Source organism: Balaenoptera acutorostrata, chromosome 17 (assembly GCF_949987535.1).
Source record: "Balaenoptera acutorostrata chromosome 17, mBalAcu1.1, whole genome shotgun sequence".
Classification (NCBI taxonomy): Eukaryota; Metazoa; Chordata; class Mammalia; order Artiodactyla; family Balaenopteridae; genus Balaenoptera; species Balaenoptera acutorostrata.
This window is the reverse complement of record NC_080080.1, coordinates 65,853,425-65,861,904: the sequence shown is the minus strand read 5'-3', so window position 1 is coordinate 65,861,904 and position 8,480 is coordinate 65,853,425. Positions and strand designations below refer to the sequence as shown.

The window sequence follows — 8,480 nt, the reverse complement described above, 5'->3', positions numbered from 1 at the left end:
CGCAGCAAGATCTTTTTTGATCCACCTCCTAGAGTAATGAAAATAAAAACAAAAATAAACAAACGGGATCTAATTAAACTTAAAAGCTTTTGCACAGCAAAGGAAACCATAAACACAACACAAAGACAACCCTCAGAATGGGAGAAAATATTTGCCAATGGAGCAACCAACAAGAGATTAATCTCCAAAATATACAAACAGCTCATGCAGCTCTATGTCAAAAAAACAACCCAATCATAAAATGGGCAGAAGATCTAAATAGACATTTCTCCAAAGAAGATATAGCAATGGCCAAAAAGCACATGAAAAGATGCTCAATATCACTAATTATCAGAGAAATGCAAATCAAAACTGCAATGAGGTATCACCTCACACTGGTCAGAATGACCATCATCAAAAAGTCTACAAACAATAAATGCTGGAGAGGGTGTGGAGAAAAGGGAACCCTCCTGCACTGTTGGTGGGAATGTTAACGGGTACAGTCACTATGCAGAACAGTATGGGGGTTCCTTAAAAAACTAAAAATAGAACTACCATATGATCCAGCACTCCCACTCCTGGGCATATATCCAAAGCCAACCATAATCTGAAAGGATACATGCACCCCAATGTTCCTTGCAGCACTATTTACAATAGCCAAGACATGGAAGCCACCTAAATGTCCATTGAGATATGAATGGATAAAGAAGATGTGCTACATATATACAATGGAATATTATTCAGCCATAAAAAAGAATGAAATAATGCCATTTGCAGCCACATGGATGGACCTAGAGATTATCATGTTAACTGAAGTAAGTAGAAAGAGAAAGACAAATATCATACTATATCACTTATATGTGGAATTTAAAATATGACACAAATGAACTTATTTACGAAACAGAAACAGACTCAGAGACATAGGAAACAAACTGATGGTTACCAAAGGGGAATCGTAGGGGGGAGGGATAAATCAGGAGCTTGGGATGAACACACACACACACACTACTATATATAAGATAGATAACCAACAAGGACCTACTGTATAGCATAGGGAACTCCACCTAATATTCTGTGATAACCTACATGAAAAAAGAATCTAAAAAAGAGTGAATATATGTATATGTATAACTGAAGCACTTTGCTGTACACTTGAAACGAACTCAACATTGTAAATCAACTGTAATCCAGTAAAATTAAAATATTTTTTAAAAAAAGAACTTACTGAAAATATTATATTTGGTAAAAGCAACTGTACTCTACAAATTGGGAATTTATACCTTTTTTCTCTAGTATTGAGAGGTCTACCTCACGTACTCTTTCCCTTGGTAAGAAAACAGCTGATCTTACTGGTGAGTTTAGGGAAAGAACACAGCATTCATTGGTCTCTTTTTCAGGAGAGGCTGCTCCCAGCTCCTCCAGTGGTCAGTGGTTGGCTCTGCCCATAGCAGGAGAACATTATAGTCACCGAGGGAAAGTCAACCTTGTGAGGAAATTATTCAGCAGCCTAATACGGCCTTACATCTCCCATCTAGCTTTATCAATATGTAAACTGATGTTTTTCATCTCCACTAGTTCATTTTGTTTCTCAGTTGGCTTTGATTTGGGGCAGGGGGGCTGGCACATATACAGGAATGCTTATTTATCTCCCTCAAACCCCAAGAATAAAGGTCAGTAGGAGGATGAGGGTTTGCCCATCAGGTTTTGCTAAGATATTTTAGTAGTTCAACTTTTATTAATGGTATCATGCAGCAAAGATAACATAACTGCTCTTGGATTACTTCTGGGAGATAACTGACAAAAAGAAAATTCATATTTGTAATTCTTTCATCATTTTTAAGTAAACTCTGTTCCATCAGTATTTATATAGTTTCTTTTTTTTTTTCTGTTCTGGAAAATATTTGCCAAATTTTAGAAGGATGCCTTTATAGAAATATTGCTTAGTTCCAGAATCATACAGACATAGGTTACAGGAAAAGAATTACAAAGTTTGAACTCATCTAGACCTACTGGGGAAGAACCACAACCTGGCATAATAATTGTTTGCATAAATATCCTGCAAGCCACATATGGGGTCTTTACTACATAACTGTAGACAACTTGGATTTCAAAACATTTTACCACATTCTCTTTTCAGGATACAAAGTTGAAACAGTTGGCTCTTTCACTAAAAATGGAAAAAATGATAAATTTATCAAAGTCCACACTTGAAGCTTTTTATTATATTTAAGGGCCATTATTCTATTAAAAGAAAATTTCTTACAAATGGTCATTTAATTTAATCAAACGTCATTATTATAAAATTGAAAAATGTGTATAATTTTTCCTTCAAGTTTGAGATACTGCATACTAATGACTTTCCAGATATTGAATCTTCCCTGTTTTTCTCAAATAAGTCATTTGTGATCAAGGCATATTATTTAAAATATATGGTTGCATTTATTAGCCAATATTCTACGTGGGATTTCCATATGTACATTCTTAATTGAAATATGTCTTTGGTTTTGGTTTTAGTTTGGGGGCTAAGAATAGGTTTTTGGTTCAAGTATTATGTTTGCTTTGTTAGGCTGAATTGTGAATCATACCACTTGCTATATTCTGAAACAATTTAATGGTACATAAATTTTCTTTGAAATATTTAAATAATTCACTTGTAAAAATCTGAAGTATTTTATGTAGACTATTTGATAAGTGTTTAAATTTGATCCTTGGTGATTAGTCCATTCATATTAAATACTTCATACTGAAGCAGTTTGGTATTGCATACCATTGGGCCTGGTATTTTGTAATAGTAGTAACTTTCTTTATGTATTTATCATGTTCTCTTTGCTTTACCATTTGTTTCTCCTCTAGTTAGATTTTCCAAAGTTTGTTTACTTTTTCTCCCAAAGAACCATATTTCATTATTTTCTAAATATTCGACTCCTAGATTAATTAATCCCATAATTTTCCATTACAGTACTTCTTCTGAAATAACTATAAATGTCTGTATTTATATAAGTAGCAGATGTTTAAAGAAAGTTTTCTATAATGTGTATAAGACAAAGTATTTTACGTAATATTGTTTCTGTTTGGAGTCTCTAATGAATCATTAAACTCTCAAACCTCCTCTTTATTGTAAAGCAATTCTCAGTCTGAAAGGGAAGAGAGACATACAAACAAAAAACTATAACACAGAGCTTCCGTGGTGGCGCAGTGGTTGAGAATCTGCCTGCTAATGCAGGGGACAAGGGTTCGAGCCCTGGTCTGGGAAGATCCCACATGCCACGGACCAGCTGGGCCCGTGAGCCACAACTACTGAGCCTGCGCGTCTGGAGCCTGTGCTCCGCAACAAGAGAGGCCGCGACAGTGAGAGGCCCGCGCACCGCGATGAAGAGTGGCCCCCGCTTGCCGCAGCTAGAGGAAGCCCTCGCACAGAAACGAAGACCCAACATAGCAATCAATCAATCAATCAACCAATAAATCTTTAAAAAAAAAAACAACTATGACACAGATAACGGATAATTAGCATATTCACTAATAAGTATGTTCCAGAGAGATACAGAGGGGATTACAGAAACTCAGATCTAGGACTGGGGGAGTCAGGGAAACACTCTTAGAGGAAAGTGATATTTGAGCTTGGTGCTAAAGAATGTGTAGGAAATTCAAGCAAAGCTGGGAAAGGGGAAGGGTTAAGGCATTCCAGGGAGAGAAGAGAAAAGGAACAAAAGCATAGAAATGAGAAAAGGCATTGTGTGTGCTGGGAACCATTGCCTGCCGTTGGGACCTGCTAGTGAGAAATAAGGTCAGGCAGAGAGGAAACCCTCCGATGCCCTGCTCAGGAGTTGAACTCTATCCTAAGTGAATAGGTTTAACCACAAAGGAGATTTGAAGTTGGGCAAATTTCCCTTCGGGCTGTATGGAGGATGTGTTTGAGAGACACAAGCATGGGAAACAGATGAGGTGGAGTTGAAGAGAGACTGAGAGACGAAAAAGTAGAGATTAGAAATTTTTTAAAAATTTTTATTGGGTGAGAGAGTGGCATGGACATATATACACTACCAAACGTAAAATAGATAGCTAGTGGGAAGCAGCCGCATAGCACAGGGAGATCAGCTCAGTGCTTTGTGACCACCTAGAGGGGTGGGATAGGGAGGGTGGGAGGGAGGGAGATGCAGGAGGGAAAAGATATGGAAACATATGTATATGTATAACTGATTCACTTTGTTATAAAGCAGAAACTAACACACCATTGTAAAGCAATTATACTCCAATAAAGATGTTAAAAAAATTTTTATTGGGGTATAGTTGATTTACAATGTTGTGTACAACAAAGTGAATCAGTTATACATATATCTACTCTTTTTTATTTTTATTAGATTCTTTTCCCATATAGGCTATTACAGAGTACTGAGTAGAGTTCCCTGTGCTACACAGCAGGTTCTAGAGATTAGAAAGTATTGATCGTGGCTTCAAGAAGTTTTGGGATTATAAGGAGAGAAGCAAATTGGATGGTGGCTGGTGGGAGCAAAGGTCAAAAAGGTTTGAAGGATTTTTTTTTTTTTTTCTGCACAAAGTGTAAGGGGTTTTTTTTAATTATGTGTAACACAAAGTTATTTAAGTCAGTAAATTTTTAAGGAATTTCACATGTTCTGATTCTTTCCACTGCCAATCACCTTAGTTCCTCCAAACTCATAATCTTCAAGATAAAGTAGCCCTTTCAAAAAGAAGTTATCGTGTGAGTCAGCCCTGTATAACAAATATAAAGGTAAGGGTCCATTTTCAGAGATGCTCATGTAAAATTCTGAAGCCAGCCTCCCTTCCTTTAGTAACCAGGCAACCTGTAATGTAATAAACTGTAATCTTTGGGATCCAATTTCCTCAAGCGATTTACTTTAGGACCATGTTTAGGGTCAGGCGATGGATCTGCCTGGTTCTGAATTTGACACCCTCTAAAAATGTATTAGGTTCAAATCATATTCACTCCTAAGCCATCACACCCTAGAACAGTACAGATCATTGGGATATGCCAATACCTAAGATAAAAAGTTTGTTAGGTTTTTCATAGTTTACTTGGCAGCTCTGTCTTGTAGTTCTTTCCCACAGATCTAACAGGTAGTTCTATGAGTAAAGGAAACCACACAGTTAATCTATGAGGCGTTTCCAACAGGATTTTGTTTTTTAGGAACGGAAATATATTTCTCTTCTCACATGCTGAGGAGAAGGAACTGATGGAAAAGGGGAGTTAGAAAAGAAAGAGTTGTTCTTCCCAGACGGCCTCTCCTAGAGTGGAAAGTGGTCCATCCACTTATCTCCTGTTTGTACGGTGCTTATTCATCCGTGCCCCTACGCTGTGCTCAAGCCTTTGAAGCTGGCGCTGTATGTAAGCTTTCTGTGCATTATGTTTAAAATCAGCCACTCCCTGGATGAAAGCAGATTTCTTCTGAAGATATAGATATTTAGATTGTGCTTCTGGCTTGGTGTCATAAAGAGAAATGGTTAGTTAAGGCTGATCACAAATCAGTCTGGTTCAATCGGAGTCATAAGGAGCATGCTCGCTTTAGCTGCAGCACTGCTGCCACCTGCTGGACGCCTTCAGAACAACAGCTTTTCGGCCTGCTCTTCCCGGTGTTTTCCTTCTGTACTTCTTGAGCAGCAAGACCCATTATTTAAAGTCACACGCGCACACTCACAAAAACACAATTAGATATTTATAGTTCCCTGTTTGTTAATCAGGCAGTAACTCGCTATGGGCAGCGCACCACACAGCCGCATGCTTGGGTCATCCAGACCAGCCAGCGTCCTCAACTTGGGCAACATTTCCTGGGTAATGGTTTGATTATTAAAAGAAGTACCAATGCCATAGCAAAGAAGCTATTCAGTGAATTCCTACCTTCATCCTCTAAGCCATTACCATAATAGATATTAATTTCATTTGAATTGTTTATTGTGATTACTAATGTTTGCTTCTCAGAAGCTAGCATTACTACTCTCCAATACGAAGGATAATTTATAAAGAAACACAAATTGAAGAAGATATTTTTAATTTTTAACCTACTTCCCCCACCCCCCAAGTGGAACAGTATTTGGGGGCTCTCTGACCTCTCACTTTATAATTTTGAACAATGTAAACAGTTTAGGTCATTGGTTTGAATTAGGGATAGTGAAAGATTTTTTTTTTTTTTCTAAAAGCAAAGTAGCCTTGATACACAAAAGGCATCTACTGTTTTACGTCATTTGGCAGATTTTGAGAAAGGAAATGCCAACTTCAACTGCTTAGACTTGGTTCAGTTTTCCTAATCACCCAAATGCTGGCAGCATATCCAAATTTTATTGAATTGGAACACAAAAGGGAAAAGAATTCACCTCCACTTATTCAGTACTGCTAAATACTACTTTCCTAAATTTAGCTCCATGTAATTTCAGTCTTCAAAGGTCTGTAATCCTAATACTATAATGTTTTATATTGTGAACAAAGGACTACATAATCACTGTAACCACGTCTGCAATTTTCCTACTAGTAAATGGCATTTTGATTAGCACATGGCTCCTTCCTTGGGCATTAAGAGACCAAGTAGTCATTTCTAGATCAGTACCATCCAGTAGAACTTTCTGCCATGGCGGTAATGTTATACCTATGCTGTCCAAAACAGTAGCCACTAGCCACACGTGGCTAATGGGCACTTCGATGTCCTAGTGCAATTAGAACTACTAGCACGTAGCACTACTACTAAGTGTGGTAGTGCTGCTGAGGGACTCCATTTTTAATTGGATTTACTTTGAATTAAGTAAACATAGAGAGCCAGTTGTGGTAGTAGTTACCATACTGGAGAATGCAGTTCTAGTTCTAGATGGTACAAATAACTTGGTCAATGGGTCAAAATTTTTCTCCTAACATCCAACTGATCAATGTTACTTTGTAGGTTAAAGCTTGCTCAACTATTTTAAGTGCATTTACTCAGAAAATGTCGTCTCAGAATTAAACTTTTTTTGTTGTAATATTTTTTTTTTAATTGAAGTATAGTTGATTCACAATGTTGTGTTAGTTTCAGGGGTACAGCACAGTGATTCAGTTATACAGAGATATATATTCTTTTTCAGATTCTTTTCCCTTATAGGTTATTACAAAATATTGAGTACAGTTCCCTGTGCTATATAGTAGGTCCTTGTTGGTTATCTATTCTATATATAGCAGTGTAGATATATTAATCCCAAATTCCTAATTTATTCCTCCCCCCTGCTTCCCCTTTGGTAACCATAAGTTTGTTTTCTATGTCTGTGAGTCTATTTCTGTTTTGTAAAGAATTCGTTTGTATCATTTTTTTTTGACTCCACATATAAGCGGTATCATATGGTATTTGTCTTTCTCTGTCTGACTCACTTCACTTAGCATGATAATCTCTAGGTCAATCCATGTTGCTGCAAATGGCATTATTTCATTCTTTTTTATATCTGAGTAATATTTCATTGTATAAATGTACCACATCTTCTTTATCCATTCACCTGTGGATATTTAGGTTGCTTCCATGTCTTGGCTATTGTAAATAGTGCTGCAACGAACACTGGGGTGCATGTACCTTTTCAAGTTAGAGTTGTCTCCAGATATATGCCCAGGAATCCCTCTGGGTCTTTCTAAAGCTCACCACTGGCACCCCCAACCCATGCCTTCCTACCTCTTTATACTGATGATTCTTTGTTGCTCTTTGGTCCTCCCATCCATTTGCTGCTTTTGCCCATTGACCTCTGTGTTCTACACATTCTCCCCGAATTATCCCATTCACCTCATGGCTTTAATTCCCATTTCTCTGCTGTTGATTTTTTAATCTGTATCAGCAGCCCTGACCTGGCTTATGGCCCTTAGCACATATCCAACTGCCTAGTGGATATCTCTACTTGGGGGCCTCCAACAAAATACTCAAAACTGAATTGCGTTCTTCTAAGTGGGCTCTTTGAATAGGCTATATTACAGCCAATTAGTTACCACGGCAGGTACGGAGCTCCTTCACTGTCTCCCATGTAATCCATCACCACATTCTATTAATTTTAGCTCCTGATAATTCTCAAATCCATCTCCTTTTTCTCCATCTTTGTGATTACTGCCCTGTTCAATCTTTCATCATCTCTCTCCCAGGGCAGCAGCCTTCTCAATGGTTTCCTTATTTTGTCTGCCTCAAATCCTTTCTCCACACAGCCATGTCTTTTTAAAGACAGCTTCTCCATTTAACACCCTCCGATGGCTCCCGAGTCGCCTAAGGATCAAGTCCAAGCCTCTTGCATTGTGTCTTGCAATGTTTCCATGACCTGCTCCACCAGCTAACCAGCCCTGACTCTTAGCCGTCTGGCCTCATGCTTTGCCCTGCCATGATTGCAACTGCTTGTAACTCCCTGGAATCCTCAGTGCCTTTCTCTTCTTTTTTTTTGAACCTCTGAGGGTTTATTCATTCGGCTCCCACCCTTGGAACTTTTGTCTGCCATCCCCATCCCAAGACACATGTCCCATTTCCTGGCTATTTTCTCCTTAT

The 8,480-nt window shown here is 38.0% G+C and overlaps 1 non-coding gene across 1 annotated transcript; it reads right to left on the bottom strand.

Annotated features, from left to right (window-relative positions):
• Positions 1-5,038: 5,038 nt before the first annotated feature.
• Positions 5,039-5,163, bottom strand: LOC114238268 (small nucleolar RNA SNORA18). The gene has a single exon (XR_003623666.1). It is a non-coding gene; the product is annotated as a small nucleolar RNA SNORA18 (small nucleolar RNA).
• Between the last annotated feature and the right edge of the window lie 3,317 nt (positions 5,164-8,480).